Genomic DNA, 20,005 nt, shown 5'->3' with positions numbered 1-20,005 from the left:
AATTGGATGGTTTGTTTTTTCATACAGACTACTATCAGATTTATATACTATCTTGCAATATTTTCTCCCACTCAATGACTTGACTTTTCATTTTCTTATAGTTTCTTTGGGAAGTCAAAGATTTAGTTTTTGCTGTTACTGTTTGAATTTAAATATACAAATTATTAATAAAGAGCATCATTCTTACTTTATAAATGAAGAAATATTTATGGCAGGTCATTTACCAGGGTCTATTACTCGGGTAAGTCTTGAAATGTGGGTTACATAGTAGCTCTATCTTTTTTTATTTGGGTTTTTTTGTTTTTGTTTTTTTGTGGGACCCTCGCTGGCGGCCAGGGAATGAACCTGCAGAGGCTGTGGGCAGCCTCACAGGCCAGCGCTCAACCACTGCACCACCAGGGGAGGCCAAGCTCTATCTTTTTTTAAAAAAAGATTTATTTTTTATTCATTTATACATAGAAGAACTGGAGTGTAGGTCAGAGGTGTGGGGTATGTGTGTTTGAGAGGATTCACCAGAGACAGAGTGGGGAGCAGAACAGGCAGATCTACTGAAATATACTACTGAGGGGAGCTGCAGGCCAGAGAGGAAAGGTCTGCTGTGTCAAGTGGGTTAGCTCCCTGGCTGGGGATCTAACTTGCAGCTGCCTGGCTGGTGATAGCTTCATAGTCTTCATTTGTAAAGAAGACTTTAACCCCTGCACCACCAGGGAGAACCTAGAAGTGTTACCTTTAAGGCAGTTTGAGGAACTGCCAAAATGTTTTCTAAAGTGACTGTATCATTTTATAATCCCATCAGCAGTGTATGGGTCCCCCACTGGGAGGTGCTTTAGACTTGCGGCAGGCTTTGGGGCCTTGCTGTAGGCCAATCCTGCTTGGGTGGACTTTTATCCAGGAGAGGACAGATAACTTTGGGTGCTTGATTTAGAAACTATATTCTTTGTCTTTTCTGTATGGTTCACTAATTGTATTAAAGTTCCTTTCCATTAAAGGTCTTATATGCTTTGTCTTGATGCTGCAGATGGCAGAGCCTATTTAGAACAGGCAGGTTTGGGGGTTCTGGGGTGCCCTTCTCCATGACCTGTAACAAGACTATTACAAAAATTTGGTAACAGAACATGGAGTCTTAGAACATGATGGCAGTGGCAGAAATGAGAAGCAGTAACTCTGGATATATATTTGAAGATACAACAGGTAATATGTGAGGGATGTCAATAAAGGGGAGGAATCAAATAGGTATTAGAATGAAAGGAAAACAAGTGAACTTTAAAGCATTTGTTAAAGTAATAGTGTTATGGGACAGGGAGAGGGGCAGCCCAAACCCCGCAAACCTGCCTATTTTAAATGGGTTCTGCCATCCGCCGCATCAACACAAAACATATGAGACTTTAATGGGAAGGAACTTTAATAAAGCTAGGAAACAATACAGGTAAGGCAAAGAGTCTAGTTTCTAAATGAAGCACCCAAAGTTACCCATCCCCTCATGGGTAAAAGTCCATCCAGATGGGATTGGCCCAGAGCAAGGCCCCAAAGCCTGCCACAAGTCTAAAGCACCTTCCAGTGGGGACCCACAAAAAAGGGCCAGAAACAACCAGACAAGCCCGGAAGGAAAAGAGCAAAATCAACATCAAGATAAAAGCTGTCATTGTCACCTCCCCACGGGTCTCACCCACCACTGTGTCACCCAGTCCACGACCAAAAGACAAGCACAGTTTCTTCACGTGTCTCCTGGCTCCATCCTGCTTCCTTCCTCAGTCTCTTCTGCAGCTTTTCCTCTTCCTGCTCAGCTCCACCCTCCCTTGGGTGGGGCAGGGAACCTCCCCCTTTCCTGGGGACCACCCTGTTACAATAGCACAAATTGCAAAATATATTAGGATATATATAGTCATATATATATATATATATATATATATATATATATATATATTATATATATAGTCATTCAGATACCCAAAACAAATTTCTCATTTGTATTTGGTCTTCACTCATAGTTCATCTCCCCCAAAGCCTTGGAATTTCCTGAGAATGCTAAAGCTGTCTTTTGCTATGTTAATTAAGGTCACTTTTAGAAAACACCTGAGGAAGGGGTTGGTTACCAGGGAAACCAATAAGAATAAAAACTTTCAATCCAAAAAAAAGAACTGCCTGCCCCTTCCTCCCCACCCCCCAGGGAGGGGAGAGATTGGATTCAATTGCCTATGCCCACTGAGTTAATCAGTCATGCATATGTAATGAAGCCTCCATAAAAACTCTAGAGGGCACTTCCCGGAGCTTGTGGTTGGAGAACATGAAGATTTAGGGCAGAATGGCATGTGGAGAGAGATTATGGAAGCTCTGTGCCTTTTCCCCATACTTTTCTTTATGTCCTTCCATTTGGTTGTTGATTCATATCCTTTGTATTAAATCAGTGATCTAGTAAGTAAACGGAGTCTGATGAATCACTGTAGCCAATTAATTGACCCTTAGTTTTGTGTCATGGGAACCTCTGACTTATAGCTTGTCATTCAAAAGCACAGATAATAATCTGGGTTTGCCATCAGCACCTTCTGTCTGAGGACAGGGCTTGCCTGGGGACTGCAAAGAGGTTCGAAAGTAGAGGATAGTCTGGGGAGACTGAGCTTTTAGCCAGAGGAAACTGATGTTTTCTCTGGGGAGATGGAGTCAGAATTGAGTTGAATTCTTGTACATCCTATTGGTGTAAGCAAGTGTTGAAAATGAACTGCAGACCACACCACCTGCAACACACATAGCAGGTGGAAGGAGTCAGTGACCCTGAGGTTTTCAGTCTGAACAGTTGAAATAAAAAAATCTTTTATTATGGTCTGCACTTTTCTACAGGTATGAAATATTCTATAATCTGCAAATGCTGATAATAAACTTTTAAACATAAGAATTTATGTATAGATTAGAATATTAATTGGAAGATTTAGAGATTTTCAAAATTAGGATAATATTTTAGGATCACATATGAGAAAACACGTGGGAGTATCTCAAAGACAAACAGGTAATTTAAAACTTTTCCATAAAATTTTTGTAACAGTAATTATGAATGTATGATTACAGTGCTTTAAAAAATTTTCTTATCGGGCCTCCCCGGTGGCGCAGCGGTTGAGTGCTGGGCTGCGAAGCTGCCCGCGACCTCTGCAGCGCCGGTTCGATCCCCGGCTGCTCCCAGGCCACCAGAGGAGGGTCCCACATGGCGCGAAGACCTCTCCTGCCGCCCGCTGCTCCCCTCAGCAGTGTACTTCGGTCCTTCTGCCTGCTCTGCTCCCCGCTCTGGCTCTGGTGAATTCTCTCACCCTCCCATGCTTCTGACTGTACCCAGTGCATGTATAAAAAAAACAAACAAACAAGCAAATAAATAAATAAATAAAAAGAAAAGATTTACTTATAAAAAAAAATAAAAAAAAAAAATTAAAAATTTTCTTATTGACATATTTTCAGTACCTAGAATGAGGGCAAGTATATAATATGCACTCAAGAGACATTTGTTGAATAAATAAACAAAGAGAGCCCTGAGTCAACTTTTCCCTTTACTTATTGTTTAAACTCCACAAATGCTAATTTTGACTTACACTATTGTATATGATAAGAATTATGTGATATGGGGCCTCCTTGGTGGTACAGGGGTTAAAGACAGCGCTATCAAGCTATTGCCAGCCACTACAGCACAAGTTCGATCCCCGAGGCCAGCCATGGAGCTACCCACATGGCACAGCAGACCTTTCCTGACTCCCCACTGCTCTCCTCAGCAGTGTATCTCAGTGCATCTGCCTGTTCTGCTCCCTAGTCTGTCTCTGGTGAATACTCTCACTCCCTGCACCTCTGGCTTATACCTCAATTCTTGTATGCATAAATAAGTAAATCTTTAAAAAAAATTGTGTGATATAATTGTTTCATTATTATCAGAGTAAATTTCAGTTACTTCTAAATCAATTTTAAAATTTTATGGACAAAAAGGTCTTAGAGTGCTAGTGCATGTGTGCAGTGGTTAAAACCACTGTGTTATAAAACTAAAAATATGCAAGCTCTAAGAAGAAGCTTTCCACTTCTAGGTGTACATCATACATGTCTAGAGTATGCGTATAATCTGAATGTACGTGAAATGTACAAAATGTTTGTGTACAAGAATGACTCATACATTTCTAGTAGCATTATTTTTATTTTTTTGAAGATTTATTTATTTATTTATGCAAGAACTGGGGTACAGGCCAGAGGTATGTGTGGGGGGTGAGAGGATTCACCAGAGACAGAGTGGGGAACAGAACAGGCAGATTGACTGAAGTACACTGCGGAGGGGAGCAGCGGGCGATACAGGAGAGGTCTGCTGCATCATGTGGGTTGCTCTCTGGCCTGGGATCAAACTAGTGCTGCAGTGGCTGTGGATAGCTTCATAGGTTGCATCTTAGTCCCTTGTGCCACCATGGAGGCCCAGCATTATTTTTAAAACAAACTTGATCAAGGAATACTTTACTTAAAATAAAATAAAATGCATTGATTTTAGGGATACAGTTCAAAGAAAAACTCAGAGAAAGAAAAGATTTTTAACATAGATATTTTAATCATATGCAAGGCAGTAGATGAGCAAGTTAAGTCCGGAATTTCAGAAGAGTTCCTTAGAAATTCCTTGTTATTCAGATTTTGGAATGTGTCTACTTAAAAGAGATTATAAAAAATAAGACTAACTTTTGAGAAAGAAGATAAAGCAATTTATGTTCTTCAGGGCAGTGTTCTACATTGATACATTTATCATTCTTAGTAGGTGACAGAAAAGTTGACTCCATCAACACAGTGGTTATTCAAGTGTAGTGAGCTTAGCTCTGGGGATTCCCATGCTTATTTTACTTGATGACACATGGACACATCTTTTTTAAAAAAAAAAAATCTACAATTCCTTGGATATTAATGCCTAGGACTAGGTTAAAGGAGTATGGGTCGATTTAAAATTATTTAAAAAATAATAGCATAGTTGGCATGGTGATATTGTTATGATAGTGGATGCTCGTGGGTGTGGGTGTGTACACCAGTTGAAGAATAACAGCCGCCACACCAAACGTGAGAACAAGCAAGTGTGTATTTATTGAAGCGAGAGGAAAGAACTCCTGACAGCAGGAGGGGGTCCAAGGGAGGATGCCCGTTTACTCCAGTCCTGTCTATGACTCCAGCCTTGTCTGACACTGTAGACTCCTGTTGTCCAATGTGCTGGACTATTGATTAAGCTCTAGGTGGTCAGGAAGTTTCCTGGTGGTTGTTTTTCTGTTCCCTAATTATCCTGTAACCGGATCTTACTCTAGGTGGTGACTAGCTCAGCAACCTTTCAGTGAATCACTTCTATTTTCCTGGGAGCTGTTTTGTTCCTTCTGTGTATATATATATATATATATATATATATATATATACTTTAAAGATTTATTCATTTATGCATACAAGAGTTGGGGTACAGGCCAGAGATGTGGGGGGGTGTGAGAGGATTCACCAGAGAAGAGTGGGGAACAGAACAGGCTTATCAACTGAAATACACGGCTGAGGGAAGCAGTGGGACAGGAGAGGTCTACTGCACCATGTGGGTTGCTCCCTGGGGGCCAGGGATCCAATTCATGCTGCAGTGGCTGCAGACAACTTCATAGGTTGCGTTTTAAACCCTTGCGCCACCAGGGAGACCCTGTTCCTATATTGTTTAAAATCACTGTCCCATGTCTCAGCCTTTCCTGGTCCCCAAGTTCTCATTTCAGTTCCTCTCAATATGGCAAAAATTGTGATGACAGTAAGTGAAAGACTAAAGTTTTATAAACCTTGGCTTAAAGGAATAAGCATGCATACAAAGAACGTTGTATGCCATTAATAAGGAGTTATCAATTTAATGAGATTTATAAAGGAAATTGGAGTCTGGGTAGATACTACTTCTAAATGATCCATGGATGATGATTCAAAGACCAAGTGTGAACAGATGATATTTTAAAGAAAGGGGGGCTAATACTTAGCTATGGTTTTATCATATACAGAGATAGGAGGTACTTGTATCAATCACTGGTCAGCTCGTAGAGTTGATCTGCAATATGTCTGTCTACACAATGTTATCTTTACAAAGAAAAGTACAAAGACTGAGAGAAAAAACAGAGACTGTATCTGTGCAGTCTACTTTCTTTAGTATTTGGTTTAGTGGAACATATTTATATAGAGAGAGAGATAGAGAGAGAGAGATGTTTAGTACACATTTTAATATTAATAAAATAGCAATATGATTTGATTCAGAAACAGCTTTTTCTTAAATTTTCACAAACCAAATGAACCTATGAAACATCATTTGCCCTTTGTTTTTTAACTAGTTATATTAATATCACACATGTTGATCTTCAGTGATTACACTTGATACTTATATGTAAATATAATGTTACTTCAATAGAAAATAGTCAAAAAAATTAGTTGCATTGCCTAAACTTATTTATTCACTTTTATCTGAATGAAACAAAACCTTTGACTCCTTGTCAGGACGTCCTGCCTTGTCATAACTTGTCTAAGTTTTGTCTAAGTCTTGTCATAACTTAGAACTTGGTGGCGCTTTTAATTTTTAAATCTACATGTGATATAAAAGGTTATTTTTCCTATTTTTTTTTTTCTTCTGATCAATTGTGGGGGGAGGGAGCAGAATTACCTCTAGAGCATTACCTCTGAAATGCCATGTGAAATTCTATTTATTTTATTCCAATAGCAATGGGCTTTCTTCCCTTTGTTTTTCCTGGGCAGTATCCTCTCCTTTTGTTCAATTAGAAGTCCAAATAGGGCCTCCCTGGTGGCCCAATGGGTTAAGACACAAACTATGATGCTATCTGCAGCCACTGCAGCAGGAGTTCAATCCTTGGCCAGGGAGCTACCCACATGGCGCAGCAGACCTCTCCTGACTCTCCCATTGCTCCCCTCAGCAGTGTATTTCAGTCAATCTGCCTGTTCTGTTCCCCACTCTGTCTCTGGTGATTCTGCTTACCCCCCACACCTCTGGCCTGTATCCCAGTTCTTGTCTACATAAATAAATAAATCTTTTTTTAAAGAAAGAAGTCCAAATAGACACAATATATGTATTATTGTTTATCCTGCTTTGGTATACTTTATGTTAGTTGCTAAGCTCTAGTTTATTAACAGTTATGATTTTCTTCTGGACTTTCTCTTCCATATTAGTTACACACTGTAAAACACAGAGACTCTACCAAATCTACCCTCCTCTTAGTATAATTATGTTCTGGATGCCTTAGCTGCCATCTAAAATAATTTTTCTTGGTGGATTATTATGATTTTTTAAAATTCAGAATAGAAATTAAACTTTCAGGAATTAAAGAAATTACAAAGTTAGAAAAATTGGCTAGCATTTTAATAAAAATTTCAAATAACTTTGATAATGACCAATGTGTTTTGGATTTCAGTGGTAGATACAGTACATTTTTATATTACTATTTTAAAATCTGCTGATAATGTTTCTCTAGTCTTTTTCCTCTTTCTTGCTCTTTTTTTCTTTTTCTTTGTGAGTTTATGCCTGTCATATTTTTCTCCTACATTGGGTCCCTTATAACTCAAAATCGTCTTCCTTGTCTTCCTTGGATGAGGGTGTGTTCTGAACCTTAATCCATTTGTTTGTTTTGTTCATCCACTAATTTTTAATTTTTCTCTCTCCCTGTCCCTGTCTCCTTTTTCTCCCTAGCTTCTTTCCTCTCCACTTACACCATCCCTCCTATTTCTATTCCTCCTTGTCTTGGTTGACAAACAAGCAATTTTATTATGAGAATCAGAACAAGATACACCTGATTAATTTGAAAATCATTGTCTGGTAGGGGTTTTTTTTTTGATCCATTATGTCTATTTTGAACATTTTCCATAAATCTGTCATTGACAGACTAATATAAATTAAAATAATATTTGTGAGGTCCAAGAATAAAATAATGAACAATATAAACCTGGTTCTCATAAAAATGTGTTTTCTTCAATATTAAAAATGTTTAATCTATTCTCTAGTTAGTTTTTAAAATAATGTTTTGATGACTTTAATAGTCATTAAGATTCTTAGAAAAATGAGTATTATATTCTAACATTCTCTACTTCCAGAAGTCAGGGAGAAGTATGTGCCTTAAGGATAAAGCTAACGAAAATAGACCAATATTTAGATTTATGCTGGCAAAAATCCTGGACTGCAAGAGAAAACCATAAAAGATTTTACAAGCACGCAAGCTGAAACAAATATCAAGAGCAAATGCCAACAGTAACAACAACAAAACAAATGAAGCCATGCTTAGACTTTTGTTCTATGACAGCACATACCAGGAAACAGTGAAATAACGTCTTTGTACTTAGAGAGATATAGCCTGCTGAGGGCCCCCAGACTTCCATACTTAGTCGCGATGTCCCTTCCTAAGTGGGAACAATGGGTGTTATCAGATAGGTGGTCTGAAAATACATACTGCCCATTACTCTCCCTGAAAAAAGGCTTAGACTCTTAGCCAGCCAAGAAACCAATCCAAACGAAGATCCAAGAGTGGAGTTATCACTGCACGGAAGATTGGTGGTGAGAATTAAAAACCCATTTAATCATAAAATTATAACAATGAATAAACAACCACAAAACAGATAAAATGTTACTAACAAGTCTTAAGAGATAGGTAATGAAAAGGTAAAAATAACTTGAATGTAAGAAATGACTTAAATTCCCCAGAGAGATGGGGAAAAATAATAAAGAATTATGGGAAAAGGTTAAGATGTCCTGACAATTCTTTTAAAAGATTTATTTATTTATGCGTACAAGAGCTGGGGTACAGGCCAGAGATGCTGGGGGTGAGAGGATTCACCAGACACAGAGTGGGGAACAGAACAGGCAGACTGACTGAAATACACTGCTGAGGGGAGCAACGGGCGAGCCAGGAGAGGTCTGCTGCACCATGTGGGTAGCTCCCTGGCTGGCCAGGGATCGAACTTGTGCTGCAAAGGCTGCAGATTGCTTCATAGTGTGGTGCTTAACCCCTTGCTCCACCAGGGAGGCCCCTGACAAAATTTTTAAATATAATTCAAAGGTGTTTAGTATATTCAGAGTTTTGCATGTATTGCTCACAATCCAATTTGTAATATTTTGATTATTCTGAAAAGAAGTCTCACATTCATAACCCATAATCCACATCTACCACCCTCAGCCCTAAGCAACCACTAATCTATTTTTTGTGTCTGTAGAGCTCCCCAATTTGGACATTTCTTATAAATGGAATCAATCTGTGAAACTTTGTGACTATTTTTCTCTCCACATATTTTCAAAGGTCATCCCTCTTGTAGTATATAGATCAGCATTTCATCTTCTTATAGTCAATATTTCATATAGATATTATATGACATTCATTAGTGCATGGACCTTAGGGTGGGTTTGTTTTTTCTTCTTTTGGTTATTTTTTTTTAAGATTTATTTATTTATGCATACAAGAGCAGGGGTACAGGCCAGAGATGTGGGGAGTGAGAGGATCCACCAGAGACAGAGTGGGGAACAAAACAAGCAGACTGACTGAAATACACTGCTGAAGGGAGCAGCGGGCAAAACAAGAGAGGTCTGCCTCGCCATGTGGGTTTCTCCCTGGCTAGCTGGGGCTCGAACTTGTGCTGCAGAGACTGTGGATTGCTTCATAGAGCAGTGCTTAACCCCTTGAGCCACCAAGAAGGCCCTCTTCTTTTGGTTATTACAAATGATGCTCCTATGAGAATTTGTATGTAAGTTTTTGTGTGAGCATGTTCTCACTTGTCTTGTGTAGATTTGCAGGAGTGGTGAATCATAATGATAACCCTGTATTTAACCAGTCTTGTGAGGAGCTCCCAGACTGTTTTTCAAAGTGTCTCTACCATGTTATACTCCCACCAACAGTGGATGAAGATTCTAATTTCCATATAACCTCGCTGATACTTATTGTCTTTTTTTTAATAGCCATCCAAGTGAGAAGTGATAGCGCATTGTGGTTTTAATCTGTATTTCTCTAATAACTAATGATGTTGAACATCTTTCTAGTCCAACAGCTCAAGTGGCATCTTTGCTACTAGCCTGGCTTTGCTCTGTTCTTCTGAAACTTGAATTATTCTCCTCTATTCTTGCTATTAATATCCCCCAAGTTCAAAATTCCCTTGTCTCATTGCCTGTTTTCTGGCCTCTCTCACATTGACTGTTGGCCTGTCTCTCAACAGTATCTTCACTCATAGTTCTTGTCTGTTTTGATACATGATAGGTAGTTGTTAAAATTTGAATTTTATTTTTGTTATGTATTTAACATGAATTTCTTTTTGTGTCAGTTTTTTTTTTTTAAGGATTTATTTATTTATGTATACAAGAACCAGGATACAGGCCAGATGTGTGGGAGGGTGAGAGGATTCACCAGAGACAGAGTAGGGAACAGAACAGGCAGACTGACGAAATACACTGCTGAGGGGAGCAGCAGGCGAGACAGGAGAGGTCTGCTGCGCCATGTGGGACCCTTGCTAGCCAGCCAGATGGAACTGGTGCTGCAGAGGCTGCAGGACAGCTTCACAGCACTGCATTCAACTGCCTGCACCACCAGGGGAGGCCCTTTTTGTGTCAGTTTTAGTAAGTTTTTAAAATCAAATAATCTGTCTCTTGTCAGATTTCATGGACACACAGTTGTCCATAATATTTTACCTTTTCAGTGCCTTTGGGATCTAGGGCAATGTCCACTTTTTATTTCAGTATTGGTAATTTTTGCCTTTCTTATTTTTGTTAATTCTCTTACTAAGGGTTTATCAACGTTTTAATTTTTTTCCCTCCTTTCTTTACTCCTCATCCCCAAGAAAAGAGCTCTTAAATGAAAAGTGTTAAAGTAGCATTTATAGTGACTCCTGGTCTAGGAAATTTTCTCCTCAAAACAGTTTAATAAGCCACATGGAACAAGTTAGCACATAACAAGAATCACCCCTGTTCTCTCCCACCTCCCTCACTCTTTTCTTTCCTTCCTGTTTTTCCTTTGTTTATTTTGCAAAGCATCCATAGCCTTTGACTCTCAGTAAGAAGCTCTGCTCTCTCTCTGTGTAACATATGTGTCAGATCCTACTGTGCTTCCATCTGTTCTAATTCAGCATAAGTTTGGGGATAGGGAAACATTCAAGAGTTCAAAAACAAAATGCTGGCAGGATAGCTATTTCTATTTTGTTAATAAACACAAAAGGAAAAGAAAAACAAAAATTCTGACTTATCTTTGTAATTTCTTGAGTAGAGAAATGTTTAGCATTAAAATGTTTAATTGAATTACTGTTATGGTTTATGTGTTGAAGACTTGGAACACAAGTAGAAGTGTTAGGGGGAAAAGGATGTCCCAAAGCAAATTCCATATAGGCTTTGTGGACTCCACCCCCACCCCAGGTCAAAGCCAAAGACACTGGGAACTCCAAATCCCATCACCACCAAAGGGAAGGTGGCTGGGACCTGAGGGTGGGGTTAAGCAGCCAGGTGGATACAAAAGGCAGACACGTGGGCTTTGGGGGGCTCTCCATTTTTGGGCTCTCAGCCAGCTCGCAGCGTCCGGCCAGCTCTGAGAGTGACTTTGGGTTTCCAGGTCGTCGGATCGGGTAGGACGCATTAAAGACTTTATTTCCCTATTTTCTCCCTGAGTTGTACATTTTCCTTATTTCTTTTTCTCTTGTAAATAAACCTTTTATTAACCCTTTTGCGTGTGTCTGTAGTAGAGTATTCATAAGTCCCTTTAAAGCGCGCGGGTGAGGACCCACAGCCAGGAACCCGTTTAATATCGGGGTTGCTCTATAACAGCTGGGGGAAGAACATTGCAGCAGTGATCTGACTACCTTCCACCCTCAGAAGAAAGCCTGACCCGGGTGGATACAAGCCATGAAGTCTCCAAGGACTTGTAAGAAAAACCTCTTGCCCTAAAATGAAAAGGCGAGCAGCAAAAATTAAATTCTTTACTGGACTGGTCTTTGAAAATTGTCATTCCTCAGCAGTCCTTGGATGCTTCCAGGTGCTTTGGTCAAATCTGAAATTTTGTACCACAAATTCCACCCTGAGTTCCCTTGGAAGGAAACTATCTTGAGATAAGATCAGCCTGGTTCATCTGGTGGTTCATCTTCTGCTGAGGAAAAAGAAAGAAATATGTCATTCCAAGACTGGAGAATTAAACGTCTATTAAAGTTCCAAGTGCAACAGTGACATCTAGTGGACAAAATACTTCAGCCATTTACCAAATGATGAAAATATTTTGTTACTAAAAAAAAATATGCTTAAACATTTTTTCCTTCGATATCTTTTCCCCCTAAATAATGGTCACTAATAGAAAAAGTTTCCCACATTTATACTAAAAAGTCTGTCAGTGGGGCCTCCCCGGTGGCGCAGCGGTTGAGCGCTGGGTTGCGAAGCTGCCCGCGGCCTCTGAAGCGCCGGTTCGATCCCCGGCTGCTCCCCAGCCACCGGAGGAGGGTCCCGCATGGCGCGCAGACCTCTCCTGTGGCCCGCTGCTCCCCTCAGCAGTGTACTTCGGTCCTTCTGCCTGCTCTGCTCCCCGCTCTGGCTCTGGTGAATTCTCTCCCCATCCCGCACTTCTGACTGTACCCAGTGCTTGTATAATTAATTAATAAATTAATTAATTTTTTAAAAAAATCTGTCAGTGACCCGTGCCTATGGGATAATAGTGATGTCTACTTTTTATTTCAGTTACTGGTAATTTTTGCCTTTCTTATTTTTGTATATCTCTTATTAGTGACATGTCAATTTTATTAATCTCCCTCCCCATCTTTACTCCTCATCACCAGGAAAAGAGCTGAACTCTTAAACCAAAAGAGCATTAAGGTAGCATTTATAGTAATTCCTGGTCTAGGAATTTTTCTCCTCAGAACAGTTTAATGAGCCACATGGTGCAAGTTAGCACATATCTCCCTTTCCTCCCTCCCTCCCTTCCTTTTCCCTTCCTTGCATTGCACAGAGATGAGCTCAGCAGGATTATTAGTTGCTATCTGGGGCCCAGTCCACAGGTCTCATCTCGTGAAGGGAACAAGACCTGATCCAAACCACCTAACTTCCTTTCATTAGAATTCTGATGAATTGTTCTGACAGTAGCCACAGAGATTGTGGAGGGACTTGGAAAGCAAAGTGAAATAGTAGCTCTGAAAGATGGAAGTTAGAATATAGAATGGATGATAAGGATACAAATAAGTTTTCTAGGTAAGACAATTACATGAGAACAAAAAGTATGTTATGTGTCTTTAATTTTTCACACTCTACTTTAGGTTAATTAATGCTGACCAATTCCATTAAAATACAAGTAAACTTGTTCTGTTATATAGCTCCATTTATCTCTTCTTTTATAAAAAATTTTTTAAAAGAGCCTCCCTGGTGGCGCAAGGGGGTAAGCACCACAGTATGAAGCAATCCGCAGCCTCTGTAGCATGAGTTTGATCCCCGGCCGGCCAAGGAGCAACCCACATGGTGAGGCAGACCTCTCCTGTCTCACCTGCTGCTCCCCTCAGCAGTGTACTTTGGTCTATCTGCCTATTCTGTTCCCCACTCTGTCTCTGGTGAATCCTCTCACCCCCCCTCATCGCTGGCCTGTACCCCAGCTCTTATATGCATAAATAAATAAATCTTTAAAAAAATTTTTTTTAAATACTTTAAGGAGACACAAAGTGAAAAAATGGAAAGAAATGCTGTCTTCCAGGGAAAGGACACTCATGACCAAAGGCATGAGGCAAGAAATAGTTTGTTTTTTAGCATGAAATGCAATAGAAAAGTGGAAGAAGAGATAACAAGGCCCAGATCATGAAGGACCTTGGATACCACACCAAAACAAGGAGGCAGGAGGCTGGAAGGGCACAAACTATTTTCAAATACAAGGAGACACTGGGTCCCATTTACAATTCACTTAGAGCACTCTAAGGACAGCGTGGAGGATTAAATTCAGGAGGCACAATTGGACCAATCAGCACTTTCTCAGCCATCCTCCCTCTGAGTCTCTTGATTGCCCAATATAACTTCTGTGAATCCTCAGGTGAGGTTAGGAGTCAGACCTTTTCACCCATACACAGTCTACCTTTAGCTTGTCAAGCTCCGAGGTGATGAACTCCAAGTGCTGGGGACTCACTGAGTCATGCAAAGTCATGCAAGTGAACGCTCAGTTACTCAGAGGCTGTCTACTGAGCTTGCACATAATTAGACCCATGTCTCATTTCTTCCTGACTTAGTCTCATTTATTGGTTAATTAGTCCTTTCATATGGTGAATGAAGAAATAAATAGAAAATAAGGTAATACGCTCTCCTCTTTTTCATAGTTAAGTAAATAATGGAAGAGTAAGGCCTCTCTGGTGGTACAAGGGGTTAAGTCTCAGCACTATCAAGCTATTACCAGCCACTGCAGCATGAGTTCGATCCCCTGCCAGGGAGCTATCCCTCATAGTGCAGCAGACCTCTCCTGTCTCGCCCGCTGTTCCCCTCAGCAGTGTATTTCAGTAGATCTGCCTGTTCTACTCTCCACTCTGTCTCTGGTGAATCCTCTCACACACACCCCACACCTCTGGCCTACACTCTTGTTCTTGCATGCATTAATAAAATAAATCTTAAAAAAATAAGTAAATAAATAATGGAAGAGTAAAGTTTTTAAATCAAGAATTCAAATGAAGTTGTGGCTATCAGTATATTTTTACTAATCCTCTAGAGTAGATTTTAAATATCTCTTCTTTCCAATGTTCGTTAACTCTCATCATCAAAAAACACTCTAAGATTATTAATTTTTAATTAATAACATGGCTAATTTTTAATTATTAAGGCACTTCACTTACTTTTGCTTTAATAGATTTATTTCAGAAGAGACTATTTGAGGTGACTCCAAATTCCCACATGAGGTGCAATTTTGATTAAAATTCATACAGGCAAGAAATGAAAAATAGTCAATAGTCACACTACTCAAAAGCACCACTTGAACTGATGTGTGTCTAAGGCGTAGATATTTAAAATAGACTCTCTTTCAATAGATGCTTTTGCCAGCCTGACCATCAAATTTGGAAATGACATGAAACGAGGCTGCTAAATACGGGACAACAGTTCAGGGATCCAAACAGATTAACAAGGTTAAACTAATGGTGCAAAATAAGAGCTGAAATTTGACAGATATGAGCATTGTGCTATTTAGGAGTGAGTTTGTCTGTCTATAGTAGAAACCAGATATGGTTATAATAGTTTAATTATACATGTGATGTGCAGAAGATAATAGCCCAAGCTCGCCAATGCTTGGGATGAGAGGGAGGCTGCCCTCTGCAGGGGATTTACACACTGAGCCCTGCTCTTGGAAGGCCATTCAGTTAATGAGGGGGCTCGAAGCCAGGTTTGTGGAGAATGCTTGAAGAAACCAAGGTGTTTATTCTGGAGGAAAGAAGTTTAAAGTCCTATTCTGTGAAAATGGAATCAGATTTTCATTGGGTATATCAGAAGGCAAAAATAAAATCAGTTGGTAGATGCCACAGAGAGGCAGATTTCAGTTCCAATTGACAAGGTTTGAAATGTTGTGACACTCTAATCATACAACAAGCTAATAATACAACAAGATAACAAAGTTCTAGTAATATTAGAAATAGTGACAACGACTTACTGACTCCTTGACTTGACTAGGACTTCTTTGCATACTGGCGAGTTATGGGGTACTATTCTATGAATTAGCGTGTTTTGTCCTCAAAATCACCCTAGGAAGAATTGCTGTTATCCTCATTTCACAGATAAGGAACTGAACTTGCTTGCAAAGACCCCACAGCCAGAAAGTGGCAGATTTGAATCTACAGAGACTGACTCCGAAGTTAGAACTGCTCTGTATTCAAGCTGAGGCTTGTTGGCTAATGGTCGGGGAGGGGTGGGGTGAAGGGTGTCTCAAGCACATCAAAGACTTGTTAGGATGAGGTAATTTCCACGAGACTCATAGCTTTGCTTTTTGAACCTTTGCTGTGTGTCAGGCACTGGACTAAAAATTTTCACTTCCATTAAAAGAGTCCAGGGAAGCACCAGCACAGTGTTGTGTACACTGCAAACACTCAATCACTATTAATGGCTATGATCACTTTTTTTTTTTTTAAAGATTTATTATTTATTTATTTATTTGTTTGTTTGTTTGTTTGTTTGTTTGTTTGTACAAGCACTGGGTACAGTCAGAAGCGCGGGAGGGTGAGAGAATTCACCAGAGCCAGAGCGGGGAGCAGAGCAGGCAGAAGGACCAAAGTACACTGCTGAGGGGAGCAGCGGGCGGCAGGAGAGGTCTGCGCGCCATGTGGGACCCTCCTCCGGTGGCCGGGGAAGCAGCCGGGGATCGAACCGGCGCCGCGGAGGCTGCGGGCAACTTCGCAACCCAGCGCTCAACCGCTGCGCCACCGGGGAGGCCCAATGATCACTTTTTTAAAAAAAAAATTATTTATTTATGCATACAAGAGCTGGGGTACAGGCCAGAGAGGCGGGGGTGGGGTGTGTATGTGTATGTGTGAGAGAGGATTCACCAGAGACAGAATGGGGAGCAGAACAGGCAGATTGACCAAAGTACACTGCTGAGGGGAGCAGTGGGCAAGTCAGGAGAGGTCTGCTGTACCATGTGGATTGCTCCCTGGCCGACCAGATATTGAACTTGTGCTGCACAGGCTGTGGCTTCACAGTGCGGTACTTAACCCCTTGCGCCACCCGGGAGGCCCTATGATCACTTTTTAAAAAAGATATAGTTGCTTTATTTATTTATTTTTAAGATTTATTTTATTTATACAAGAGCTGGGGGACAGGCCAGAGTTGTGGGAGGGTGAGAGGATTCACCAGAGACAGAGCGAAGTGCAGAAGAGACAGACAGACCGAAAGCACTGCTGAGGGGAGCAGTGGGTGAGATGAGAGGTCCGCTGCACAATGTGGGATTCTCCCTGGCTGGCTGGGAATCGAACCAGCACCGGAGAGGTCGTGGACAGCTTCACAGCTCCACACTCAACCTGCTGCGCCACCGGGGAGGCCCTATTTATTTATTTTTAAAAGATTTATTTTTATTTATTTATGCATACAAGAACTGAGGTATAGGCCAGAGGCACAGGGGTGAGAAGATTCACCAAAAACAGAGTGGGGCGCAGAACAGGCAGAGCTACTGAAATACACTGCTGAGAGGAACAAGGGTCAAGACAGGAGAGGTCTGCTGCACCATGTGGGTTAGCTCCCTGGCTGGGAATCTAACTCATGCTACAGTGGCTGCCATAGTTTGATAGTGCTCAGACTTAACCCCTGTGCCATCAGGGAGGCCCTATGATCACTTTTAATCCTCTCAGCAGCTATATTAGATGAGTACTATTATGCCTACTTTGCAAATGGAGAAACTCATTAGCTTGAGAGATAAAGCAAGTTACCCAAGGTGAGTTAGCACTAAGTGCCAAAGCCAGCTTGTGGACTCAGCTGCCTGACACTAAGCCTGATTCTGTCCACTAGGCCACATTTTCACTAACACCCACTCTCCCTAACTGGACATTTTGTGGGTCTGTAAAATCAATGAGCAAATGATAAGTTTCACTGAAAAAAAAAAAAAGTCTATGTAAACTAGAAAATCTTAAAAATGAGTATAGACCATTAGTTATTTGAAATTAAATCTTAAACAGCATAATAAGTACATGTTAGAAGTGCAGTGAAATTAAATGGAGTTGTTTTTTTTTTAAACCCACTTATTTGCCAGCTAGCCTTAACTTTCCTAGTTCCTTTCTTTATAAATTCCACCTGGAAATTCCCAGTGCCAATATATGAAGAGAAACCTCAAGCCAGAGCTGTGACCCTGAGTTACAGTCAGATGTTCCTCAAAGATCAGAAGTGAAAGAAGCCCAAGGAGCTAGAGTGTAAAAGCCCTTAGGACACAGGACTTGAGACACCCACAGACTCCCACACCGAGAAGAACTGTGAATGAACTCTGTAGAAAGACAGCAGCCAGGAGAAGCTCTGTCTGCAAAAGAAGGAAAAGAAAAACTCTAACTCACTGGTAGCGTAGAAACCTGATTGGGAATCGGCCAACTGGCGAGGCCATTGATGGAAAAGGAGTCACCAGAGAAATCGAAAGCTAAAGTTTTCTGGGAGTGACTGTGGGTAAAAATTTGCCTTCAAGGTAACAAAACAAACAGAGATTGAAACAAACAAACAAAACCCTGAGTCAAACAGAACCCATGGACTCGACAGACCCTAGCAAAGCCAAATAAAGGAAAATGACCCTGTAAGCATATCTGCAGAGCACATAGAATTCTCACAATACACTAACTCCAAAAAATGAGCACAGTGAAAAATTAGAAAGAAAATGATATCTGTGGGAAAGAATAAGCAGAGCCAACACATAATAAGTGAGACAAGCATCCAGACACCGAAGTCAGGGAGCCATACAAAAGTCTCATTGTCATCTCCACAGAGGGAACAATGGAAACTCTGGGGGGAAGGGATGGGGGAGGATGAGACATTGTGAAAAAGAACAGAGGGAATGAAAGATGTGGGGGAAAGTCAGCCAGAAGGTGGCACAGAGAGAGAAGAAAGAGAATACACAAAGGAGAATTTAAGAAATATGAAAAACAGGCTGAGAAACCCCAATGTGTCCCTCATAAAAACTTCAAGAGAAGAAAGTAAAGAAAATGGGGGAGAAGCAATTAAAAAAAGATGATGGTAGAACATTTTTCTAGACGTGAATTCTAACACTGAAAAATTCCGGTGAAGCTTCATCAGGATAAATGGCATCAAACTAAACAAAGACACCCTGGAGTTAAATTGCAGAAATCAAAGATAATGAGAAAGTCTTTATCCCTAGTGAGGAGAAGTGGGAGGTAGGAACAGGACGCCGATTACATGAAAAAAGAGAAATAGACTGTCATGGGTTTCTAATCAGTGGAATTTTTATTAGCAATTATAGGATCCAGGTAAAAATGGAGTATGGAGGAAAACAGGGTTCAATAAAGTGAGAAAGACATCTTCTCAAAAGTTTCCATCTTCAGACAACAGAATGTGAGATGGCCGTTAGGTAGTTTGGCTCTGTATTCTATCTCCAGACAGGAGAGTTGGAAGAGGGTCCTCCTCTGCTAGGAGGAAAACAAGTGACAAAATAAAGTTACTATATCCTCATGTTGCTCTTTGAAAAACCATGGTGATTCTTTCTGTCCAGGGTCAGAGACCTCTGCTACGTCAAACCATGTTCCACAGAACAGCTGGATCCCCTGACCTGCCATTTATCAGAGAGCCTCCCTCTTGTTTACCACCATTCTCTCTCATCACCCCTGGATCAGACATTCTGTTACGTACCTCAGAAATGTTTGTCTTCACAATTTCCTTTTGTTTTCCACATAACTGTGCCACAAAATAGAAAAAAAGGCATTGGTTTTTCTGATTATGAAAGTAAAAGTATTCAAAAATATACAAGGAGAGGACAACTTGGAACACATCCCAGACTCAGATGCACCAAAGTACAATTCTTCATTTACTATGACTGACTTGAACTTCCTCTTGAGTTCTCATTCTATAGATGTAGGGTGAAAGTGGGGCAGGAATGTAAACTTGCCAATTTAAGGTTTTCAGTTTCTGTTTTCAGCATCTCATTTCAGTTAAGTGTATTTGGCCAGTCTTCTGGAATCCACTCTTGAACGTTTGGACTTCAACTCTCTTATAAGTTTCCCAACTCTACATTCATTTACTCTAGCCCCATTTTCCTGCCTCTGGGGAGGGTCCTATTCCTGACACATCACATACAAAGGGAAGAAGCATGTTTTCGACATGCAAAGACTCAAAAACCAAACAAAATAAAACAAAACTCCTTTGCATTTTTCTTCAGAAGTGACTGGAAAATGTGCTTCACTAAAACAAAAGTATAACCATAAATGAAAATGACTTACACACTGGACACAGGAGAGCAAAGGTAAGGAAGAGGTGGAAGGAGTCACCAAGAGGATAGTGAAGAGACCCCAGGATGACGGTGGTGACCAAGCAAGAGGTCAAACTAGCCCAGACTGGCGCAGATCGCAGGCGCTGCCA

General features: G+C 40.6%; 1 long non-coding RNA gene across 4 annotated transcripts in view; it reads right to left on the bottom strand.

Annotated features, from left to right (window-relative positions):
* Positions 1-11,943: 11,943 nt before the first annotated feature.
* LOC119239173 (uncharacterized) overlaps positions 11,944-20,005 on the bottom strand; it is a 37,100-nt gene continuing 29,038 nt past the window's right edge. For 2 of the 4 annotated variants that reach the window (XR_008550165.1, XR_008550163.1), the window contains 2 exons: positions 19,280-19,324; positions 18,861-19,056 (listed from right to left, as the gene is read on the bottom strand). This is a non-coding gene — a long non-coding RNA (uncharacterized LOC119239173). Of the gene's footprint in view, positions 12,102-18,860; positions 19,057-19,279; positions 19,325-20,005 lie in introns of those variants that run through there. The other 2 variants (XR_008550166.1, XR_005123766.2) reach the window with 2 other exon arrangements.

The sequence above is a fragment of the Talpa occidentalis genome, unplaced genomic scaffold (genome assembly GCF_014898055.3).
Source record: "Talpa occidentalis isolate TD23 unplaced genomic scaffold, MPIMG_talOcc4v2.1 talOcc4.11, whole genome shotgun sequence".
Classification (NCBI taxonomy): Eukaryota; Metazoa; Chordata; class Mammalia; order Eulipotyphla; family Talpidae; genus Talpa; species Talpa occidentalis.
Note: the sequence above shows the minus strand (reverse complement) of the source record. Positions and strands in the feature narration are given on the sequence as shown.